This window comes from Rattus rattus, chromosome 14 (assembly GCF_011064425.1).
Source record: "Rattus rattus isolate New Zealand chromosome 14, Rrattus_CSIRO_v1, whole genome shotgun sequence".
NCBI lineage: Eukaryota > Metazoa > Chordata > Mammalia > Rodentia > Muridae > Rattus > Rattus rattus.
The window spans coordinates 20,650,686-20,661,369 of record NC_046167.1 but is presented as its reverse complement, the minus strand read 5'-3'; the positions used below and the strand labels follow the sequence as shown (position 1 = coordinate 20,661,369).

General features: G+C 41.4%; 1 pseudogene; it reads right to left on the bottom strand.

Annotated features, from left to right (window-relative positions):
* Window positions 1-2,333: 2,333 nt before the first annotated feature.
* On the bottom strand, window positions 2,334-2,634 carry LOC116883171 (annotated as a pseudogene).
* Between the last annotated feature and the right edge of the window lie 8,050 nt (window positions 2,635-10,684).

Sequence of the window (10,684 nt, the reverse complement as noted above, 5' to 3'; positions counted from 1 at the left end):
GCTCAGTGGTTAAGAGCACCGATTGCTCTTCCAGAGGTCCTGAGTTCAATTTCCAATTACATGGTGGCTCACAACCATCTGTAAAGACATCTGATGCCCTCTTCTGGTGTGTCTGAAGTCAGCTACGGTGTACTTATATATAATAAATGAATAAATCTTTAACAAAAAATAAATAAATAAATAAATAAATAAATAAAAGAGTAATCCTAGTACCAAATCTCATGAAGATACTTGAAGACGATAATATTATAGATATTAACAATATGCTAAATTATTTAATATGCTGTAGATGTATTATAGTCATTAATAACACGCTATAGTATTTAATATGCAGTTACTTATAGTATCAATAGTTCTGTTCTTAGTGTTATGGGGAGGAAAGTGGTGTTTGCATCCTAAAGATTTGATTGTACCTGTATATTTTGTGTATATTTATACATGACTATGTGTGTACATGTATATGTATGTATGTACATATGTATGCATGAAAACATGTCTCAGTATGTCTAAAATGAATTCTTAGTGTAAACCTAGATTTAAAAGACTACATGAGAGATGACGACTTCAGAAAAGTAACTGTAAATTTCATCTTAATGCTGACCAAACGACAACCAATACAGAAAATACAGGATGAGATTGTTTTAACCCTAAAGAGTTCGTACTAATAGTTAAGAGTTAAGTACTAATAGTAATGTTTTAGAGATATTATGAACTAGGGGAAGGATAGTTGGAAGAAAAACCCGAAATCAGTTTAGTGGGAGGAAATCAGCCAGTTCAACAAGAAAGATGCATCACTACCCTTGTCAAGAGCTTGCCCCACCCCGGCATCAAACAAAGCAGCTCTAGCATTCAGTCTCCCATAATGCTTTTCACCACCACAGCTTTTAGCCGGAGCTCAGCCCCGCCAGTCTGCAGAAGAGGTCAGAATGTCTTACTCGCCAAACTCTAATAGAGTAGGAAACAGACCAAGGTAGCACCTGTTACTATGCTGGGAGTCGACGTATTAAGTATTACTAGAAATTATTTTTATACTTTAAGGGGGTGGAAAGGTTGAGCAAATGAAATCAAAAGTGAGAAATGTAAAATGTGAATTTATGAGAGAAGCATCTGAAAGTGGGCGATCTTGTCACGTGTGATCTCACCCCTCCCACCAAGGACTGGTCCTTGGGAAAGAACAACCTCATCCCATTATCTTGAAGTGAATTTTTTAAACTCCTGTAAAAGAAAAATAAAGCACCGTTTGCACTGGAGCTTTATAATAAATCTAAATGCTCTGCTAATTGCCTGTCACCACTACAAATAGTATGTGCTTTTCGGTGAGCTTTTTATAAAGGCCTCGGAAATAAATCAGAATTTTTAATTCATTTGAAGACAGACCGGGGAAGAAGGGGAGCCCTAGGATAACGGAATAATCTTGAACACTGTCTAAGGGGGGGGCTGTTGTATACTGTAGGGGGGAAATTTAATCAAAGCCAACTAGGAATAATCGCCTATACAATCTAAATGGTGATTGCTTGGGCACTATTTTCTTTCAAATTTAAACTACCATGGCAAAGCCACATGTTAAGATGATACTGTTTTTAAAATTCGTCATGAACATATGCATTTCTATGTGTGAATGTTTGCCTGTCAACACTGTGTGCTTGTGGAAATCAGAGAGCAATGTTAAGTGCCAAACCTTGTCTTCTGCTTTGCTCTTGGACAGCATCTCTCAGTCAGCACCAGGTAACGCCAGGCTGCCTGGCTCAAGAACTTCGAGCATTCTGTTCTGCCTCTCATCTTTGCACAGAAGCAAAGCATCATGGGTGCCTACACCCACACCATGCATTACATAGGCTCTAGGGATGATCTAAGGTCTTCACTTTAGTGCAGTAAGCCGTCCCCTGAGCTCTTAAAGTGCTACTCTTGAGTGTAGCATCCAGTATCCCCATAGGATTATGGGATTGAAACCCCTCAGCCACCCGGGCAGGGCAGGGAAATCCACTGGAGGTGATTTTCACAGAGCCAACTGCTTTAAGTGACTCACTGCCATGGCTGCTTGTCAATGTTTCTTTTTATTTCTAGTAAAATTTCATGTGAAATCGAGTTGTGTCTCTTCTTGCACAGTAATCTTCAATATCATTTCTTAAATTGTGCCAACAATAACCACAAACCTCACAGGAAGGGCTCTACCAGAATGTATTTGTTCTACCAGTGCCATGTTGACTTTGTCAAAGATGGCGTTGTTCAAATAAAGTGTTCAACAGCTAGTATTTTATTCAGAGAGCAGCCTCATTACACATGGTCCAAGGACATTCAAATAAGATGTCAAACTGGTAGTTAAAGATGGGTCTTCAAACATCAGAGCCAACAATACCGTGTTTGCCTATGATCTCTCCGATATAAAACCACATCCACACCGCAGTGGCCACCAAACCATTCAACACAGCTTCCTGAACTGTAAGGTGTTTGAAGTTAGCACTGTGAATTATTTATTTTCATGCTCTCAGTAGCTGTAGGGAGTTGACCAGGGGTTGGAGGAACCAGCTCAACCCTAGCATAGTACCAAATTGTGGCCAATCAAGGCTTGGAGTAAGTCACAGCAGTGGCCACCATTGATGGAGCCTTCATAAAGTCATGGATGAACTTGACCATGAAGGTGGAAGGTACGTCTCCTCGAACTACCTGCTGAATGTCCAAGTGTTTAAGTTTTAATTGCAAAATTTTGATTCATTTGCTGATGGCAATTATCAAAATAAAACCACTGTGACAGAATCACAGTAGGATTCCCAGTAAGAATTCAGTAGGAGAAATGTCAAACAAATATATAAATTTGGGGTGGAACAAAAAAAAAAAAACCATACACAGCAAACAAGTGAGAAATGTATCACCAGAGAATGGAGGTTTTTCAGGACTCAGACAATATTCTGTATGAGATGATGATGGTAGCTCCATCTTCCTGTGCACCTACACAAACACACACACACACACACACACACACAAACACACATACATACACACACACACAAATGAGTACACAATAAATAAATAAATCCACTCAATTGAGTAAATAAACATTGCAGATTATTAATGAATGGCCTTAAATTCCACCGACAACCAAACCAGAATATTTTCCTCTTTATGAGCTGAAAACTCTTGCATTTGTTGGTCCAAAAAGGAAAAAGAACTTACAATGCCAAGAGAGACCCAGGGAGCTTAAGATAAGCAATCTGAGATATAGGCCTGTGTTCTGCAGACCCAGCTGCTGACAGTCATCAAATCAGTTCCCTTGCTCTCCTGAAAAGTCATCCTCAGAGCTACACAGATCCAGCCCTTAGAGGATCTCCCTCTGGATGCGTCTCCCAGCTAGTTAGATACACCAGTCAACTCCTTTAATGGCTCCAAAAGCCCTCTTGGACAATAAGACCCCGTTTGTAGGAAAGTCACCAAGACAACCAACACACACGGCATCTTTTCACTGGTCACAGGAAATGTGAATCCTGTTTTGAATTCTGTCAAAAGTTTGTCTTTGTTGGAACCAGAAAGAGGAATATTGCTGGGGTATTACTCCATTGACTTGTGACAACTCCCTTTTATTTGTAAGCTTAAGTTTTCCTGATGAAGTGTCAGGACAAGGGTGGATGAAAGGATGATTAGGTTTAATATTTTTAATTATTTGTAAAAAGCGAACCAAAAAACAAAGCAAGAAAAAAATAAAAAAAAAAAACCTGTTATGTGACGTTTCCTAAGATAAAGAACAAACATCTAGTCACCCCCAAACAGAACGCCTATAGGGCATTTAAGAAATGATTCCACTCAACTCAACTGAAAAGCCAATAAACTTACTGAGCTTACTTGCAGGTGAATAAGAAAGATCAAAGATCAAAGCATTGCCCACAAGCCCATCCCAAAATGGGTGGAAACTCACAATCTGGCTTCTAACTCCAACTACAGAGATCTAGTGCCCTCTTCTGGCCTCACGAACAACTGCACCCACAAGCACATACCCATACACAGAGTGCACACGCGTGTCAATAAAACCAAAAAGAATCAAAATTGAGACTGTTCCTAAGCTGTGCAGACAAAATACAAAAATATTGTTTTTTTAATGACAATATTGTAGCCATGTAGAAGAAGACAATTACACAGAGTCTGTTTCAACATAATTAAGATTCCATTGAGTGCTCTACACTTAAAAGTCAAATGGCTTATAAATAAAAGAGAAGCAACTATGTTTTATAAATGATGCCACACCTGCCCTGTGTATTCTATAATTCCCTCTAGAATCTCAGAGAATTCAGCACGGCAGGGTAGTAATAAGGAAAGAATTACTAGAATCTATTTACACATAGAGGTGTAAGGTTGCAGGTCACTGTAGAAAGCAGCCGAGCTTCTAAGTTTATAGTGTCAGGTATACTTTATCAAAAAAAAATAAAAATAATGATAGCCCAAATTAATATGTGTATATTCAATCACCTCTTATATGTCACCCTGAGGGGGGAGCTTTGAGGGCATGAAAGGGATTGTTTTAAATTATTCACTCTTGATGATGTTCAAAAGGGAACAAACGTATGCTGTGAAATTCTTCAGTGTGTAATGTGATGTGTGTATTTATGGAGTAAATGCCTGGATTTTTCAAGGAGATGGATCTTAAAGGGCTAGCAATGGAAAAAGCAGACCATAAATATGAAGAAGCCTCTGGGTGTCCTTAACCGGAGTCTGTAATCATAACCTGACCAGAACTATGCCAGGAAGTCAGATCCAAGGGAATCCTTACTTCCAGAATCTGCCCCCACCCCTGTGCTCTCTGTTCAACTTTGATGGATTTACTGATAATTCACATTCAGGAACAGGCTTTCCCAAAACACAAGGAGGGGGAAAAGCAAAGCTTTCCTAGTCACATTTCAGCAACAACAAATCACTCGGGGATCACAGACCGACAGCAAAAACACATGAAAAAGCATGCTTGAGAGATTGCCCACCAATGTCTATTAAATACCTGGTGTATTGCTCTATACATGTGCTTTGCTTTTAAAAATAATAGGATTCAGGAAATGACACTAATCTAAAGCACACCAAACAGTTACAAGTAAAAGATGAAGGCATTTTGATATAGTTTTAAATATGATATGTCAGAAACATTATTTCAATTTGTGATTGAAACAAAATAGCAGGGTGGTATGTACATATTTTTGCCATTATTGAGGCTTAAAAAGCAGCCTGTATTTGCCACTAAGCATTCATCTTCATTTGGACAAGCTGCATTCTAAGTGTTCAGCAGCTGCACATGGCCAGAGATTGCCTTGCTACTCGATGTAGAATGATAACATCTGTTCTTGCTGGGTCTCAGATATCTGGAGTGCACAAAATCAGAAATTCAAGATAAAACTGAAGTGTGTGTGTGTGGGTGTGTGTGTGTGTGTGTGTGTGTGTGTGTGTGTGTATACATGCATGCACATTGGCTCAACCTCCAGAGTTCCCAGGACTTCAGATCACTACCAGGAGACCCATCTCTTCTTGTGAATTTCTAAATTTTCCATGTTCGGAAAGAAAAAGAAAGATGGCTAATGAGACAAAGAGTGCAGGGGACAAAAGCCAGGTAGTCAGGACATTAGCACTGAGATCTGGTTGGATATTTTCCCACTGTGTGTCTCAGTGCATTTGTCTGTCTCGCCTCTCTCTGTGTCTGTCTCTCTGTCTCTTTCCTCTCTCTCCCTTTTGATCCTTGTCTCTCATCTCTTTGTGTCTCTGTGTGTCATCTCTGTCTCTCTCTGTGTCTCTCATCTCTTCTCTCTCTCTCTCTCTCTCTCTCTCTCTCTCTCTCTCTCTCTCTCTCTCTCTCATCTGTTTAGTGCTTCCCTCTAGTGTCAGAAATGCTGAATATAGATTTTTTTTTTCTCTGAAACTAAAGAAATCCGGTGCTATTGCAACCCCAGAATCCAACAGATTCTATTTTTAATTAAAATTGTAAAAAGAATTGTTAAAAATAATGAACTAATTATCCAGGTTATATCACATCCTCACAAAGTGTGGGCTACTTTACTTTATTTCAGTGTGTTTTAAACTCTAGTGCTCTTGGATACTGAGTAAACAAATTGTTCACAAATACACAAATCCACTTGTGCTGCAAACACTGGGATATTTCTACAGCTCTGTGGAGAACTTTCATCGTGAAACTTGGTTTTTTATTTGACCAGTTGTTTGTTTAGTTGGTTGATTTTGTTAAGAGATCTGTGTGGGGCTTTTTGTTTGCTCGTTTGTTTGCTTGCTTCCTTTTTACAATTTTATCTGGAATTCTTGTTACCTGGATGCAGCATTGAACAACCTTAGATATTTCTGTCTATGGAATAATTGAAAGTACAAATGCATGTTGAAAACTTTACACTACAGTACATATAGGATCGCCTCAGGCACTTCTATTTGTCAATACTTCTGTAGCTTATTCAGATTTTAACCTATGTATATTATTAAACAAATTCACCACAGTCAAGGTTTTGTGACATATGCCAAGAAAGAGAAAAATAAGCATGTTAAGATTGTGGAATTGTACATTACAGGGTCAACAGGAGACTCAAGTTCTGTCAGCATCTCAATAGAGGAGCTTACCTGAGGACCAGGAGGTGGCAAGGGGGGGGTTTCCAAACCAGTATTTGTTCTTGATTAGCCTTCATTCTCTTATGTCTGCATGTGTGTCTGTGTTTGTCTGCATCTGTGTATGTCTGTATGTATGTACATGTTTGGCTGTATTGCTGTGTGTACATGTGGTCAAGTATGTGAGCCCATGTGTACACATGTTTGTAGAGACCAGAGGTTGACATGAGGTGTCTTCCTCAACAACTCTGCACCTTATTCTTTTGAGACGAGTTCTGTTTCTGAGACCGGAGCTCACTGGTTCTAGTAGACTCACTGGCCAGAGTCCCAGAAATGCTCCTGTCCCTTTCTCCTCAGTGCTGGCAATACGGGAATGTACACCCATCATTTACAAGGGTGCAGGGAATCCGGACTCAGGTCCTAGCCCTTGGCCATTCCTTTGTATCTTCCCACCTCCTACTTTCTGGTTAAGTGAAGGCTCCCTCAGCCACACTTGACCCTTACAATCACAGTCCTCACTTAATGGTCTGTAGGAGAAATAGGAGACGACTAACCTGAAAAAACTGCTAGAAATTGTTCTCATGTGTCCTTCAGATTGTGAGAGGTCTTGTATGAGAGCAAGGCCATGGGCTGATGTTAATCAAGACTCATCTTCTGTCTCCCACAAGACAGCTGACACACACAAGTCTGACAGACTCACCTGAGCACTGTTTTACATCGTGAGCTGCTTCTCATTGCATCCCCACACCAAACATGGCCGCCTGTTCTGTGAGGACCTCCACCTAGAAGGGAGGACCCAAAAAATGGACAGGCAAAGGCTTTGCCTGGGTTCACAACAGTGACAGGGCCTTCTTAGGAGACCTAATACCAAACCTACACAAAACAGTTACCTGAAGGAAAATATAATCTGCATTTGAGTACTTATCATCGTTCTTATTTAAAGCAATCATCACGTCCACCAATACACTTAGGATGACACTAAGAGGTGTCCTTTCTGAGTCATAGTCTCATCATTCAATTCGAGAATCATGAATCTGTCACTCTGCAATCTTCCAGTAACATTAGAGCAATGTCCAGGCTTCCGTCTTTAAATTAATGTGTGGGTTCAGAGCCTGCCCCACATGTGGCCCATACATATACAGCCACCCAATTAGACAAGATGGATGAAGCAAAGAAGTGCAGGCCGACAGGAACCGAATGTAGATCTCTCCTGAGAGACACAGCCAGAATACAGCAAATACATAGGCGAATGCCAGCAGCAAACCACTGAACAGAGAACTGGACCCCGGTTGAAGGAATCAGAGAAAGGACTGGAAGAGCTTGAAAGGGCTTGAGACCCCATATGAATAACAATGCCAACCAACCAGAGCTTCCAGGGACTAAGCCACTACCCAAAGACTATACATGGACTGACCCTGGACTCTTAACCTCATAGGTAGCAATGAATAGCCTAGTAAGATCACCAGTGGAAGGGGAAGCCCTTGGTCCTGCCAAGACTGAACCCCAGTGAACGTGATTGTTGGGGGGAGGGTGGTAATGGGGGGAGGATGGGGAGGGGAACACCCATATAGAAGGGGAGGGGGGTGGGGCTAGGGGGATGTTTGCCCAGAAACCAGGAAAGGGAATAACATTCAAAATGTAAATAAGAAATACTCAAATTAATAAAGAAAAAAAGGAAAAAAAATAAATTAATGTGTGGGTAAGATCATGACAAGCGTGGGCTTAAGTTTAAAAGGTCTAATCAAAGAGTTTGTAAACTCCTTCCTTGCTAGTTACCCATTGCACATGGTTGAGTCCCATACCAGTATGTGATAACTCAGGGATTATTCTCATTAATGACTATTGCTCTGGAACCAAGGTACACAGTCAGTATCAACAGAATTGAACAGAAAAGGGATTAACTCTGTTAGTCCATGATTCACTGTGCCCTGGATATTGATAAGCTCCATATTGTCAATCTCAACCAAACGTGTGTGAGTTGCTTATGCTGCCAGAGGGTAAAGTCCCAGGGCTCTCCCATCATGGCCACTGCTACCAATTTTTGTGCTACTGCTTGGGCAAATAGACTTCATAGCATCCTACCTCATGGCCTCCACGGTCCTCAGTTACTCTCATCCAGAAATTCATTTAATTCTACCATTATAAATTATTGTTTCATCTCTGAACCTCAGTCCTGCAGACTTCCCTTTGTTGATGATGTTGTTGTTGTTGTTGTCTGTAACTTTTTTAAAACTAATTTTAATCGTTTTTCTAAAGTCCAGTTGTTATTCCCACTCCCGGTCTGCCCTCCCACAGTTCCTCATCCCATTCCTCCTCCTCCTCCTCCTCCTCCTCCTCCTCCTCTTCCTCCTCCTCCTCCATCTCCAAGAGGATGTCCCCACCCCACCCCACCCAACCTCACCCCTGCCAGACCTTCCTATTCCCTGGGATAAGAAGTCTCTAGAGGGTTAGGTCCATCTTCTCTCACTGAGGCCAGATCTGGCAGTCTTCTGCTGTATATGTGTCGGGTGCCTCATATCAGTTGGAATATGCTGCCTGGTGGGTGGTTTAGTGTCTGATAGATCTCCAGAGTCCAGCTCGGTTGAGACTGCTGGTCATCCCATGGGTCTGTCCTTCTCCTCAGCTTCTTCCAGCCTTTCCCTGATTCAACCACAGGGATCTCCAACCTCAGTCCATTGGTTGGATGTAAGTATCTGCATCTGACTCTTTCAGCTGCTGGTTGGGCCTCTCAGTGGGCAGCCATGCTAGGCTCCGGTCTGTAAGCATACCATAGCAGCAGAAATAGGTCAGGCCTTGGAGCCTCCCCTTGAGATGAATCCCAAGATGTTCCTGTCACTGGACCTTCTTTCCCTCAGTCTCTTCTCCATTTTTGCAGTTCTTTTAGATAGGAACAACTCTCTGTCAGAGTTTTTGACTGTGCAATAGCAATCCCATCCCTCCACTCGATTGCCTGTCTTTCTTCTGGCGGTGAATTCTATAAGTTCCTTCTCCCCACTGTTGAGTATTTCATCCAAGGTCCTTCCCTTTTAAGAGGGTACTTAGCCATTTTCTTCCTTGCCAAGGTCTCCTTTAGTATGAGTAGGATTTGGAAGACATTGGTTAGGCTTTAATTTAAGGAAAATCTCCCAACTTAATATCCATATATTCATCCTGTATGACAAATAAAGAAGGCTGAACCCTAGTGGAAAGTGGACTCTGTGTAGTTTGGAGGTATAAGAAATTTGGGTGCCTCTGCAAGGGAGGGCAAGGGCAGTGGAGGAAGCCATGGGGTAGAATAGAGGCGTGCATGAGAAATACACCCCATACTCAACAGTACTTTAGACCCAAACACTGCTAGTTACGATTTAATGGAGTGGCTGAGGACACGACTAAGTTGGTAAACTGCTTGCTTTAAAAGTATAAGCACCAGAATTTGAGCTCTCACAATCCATATAAGAAAGCTCAGTGCAATAACTTGTAATTCCAGTTCTAGGGGGTGCAGAGAGAGACATGAGAATCTCTGGTGCTCACATGTCAGCCAGATCATCTTACTTGGTAAATTCCAGGCCAGCAAGAGATCCTGTCTCAGAAAACAAGGTAGACTACACCTGAGGAACAACACCCAAGGTTTTCCTCTGGCCTTCCTAGGCACAGTACTGTGCAAATATTCAAATTGATATGATACATACACAAACAAAAACTAGACATTATGTCTAAGTGGGTTTTTTTATTAATCTTGCTTCTCAATCATTTGCAACTGTTCACCAACCCTATTCACTAAACTGACTTCCATTTAGAGTTTCCAGTAACTTCATGAAGATAGAACATCTCCGTGTTTCCCTCTCTTGATATCACAGGCCTAGCTGATGTTTCCTCAACTTATAAAATCTCACTGAGGAATACAGGAGGCACAGGTTGGGAAGAAGCCACCTTTCAGGGAGCAGTCGCTGAACTGGTTGAGGAAAGTGTGCATGACTATCAGACACAGCACCATGAACGTGCTCACTGGGGAGAGGCAATGCCATGCTGTGATGAATGGACCATTAATTTAGAAGTCTACTCACTGTAGGCACTGGCATACACCTTATCCTTCTAACCATGCAGAAACCCTTCCAAGCACAATAGCCATCTGGAC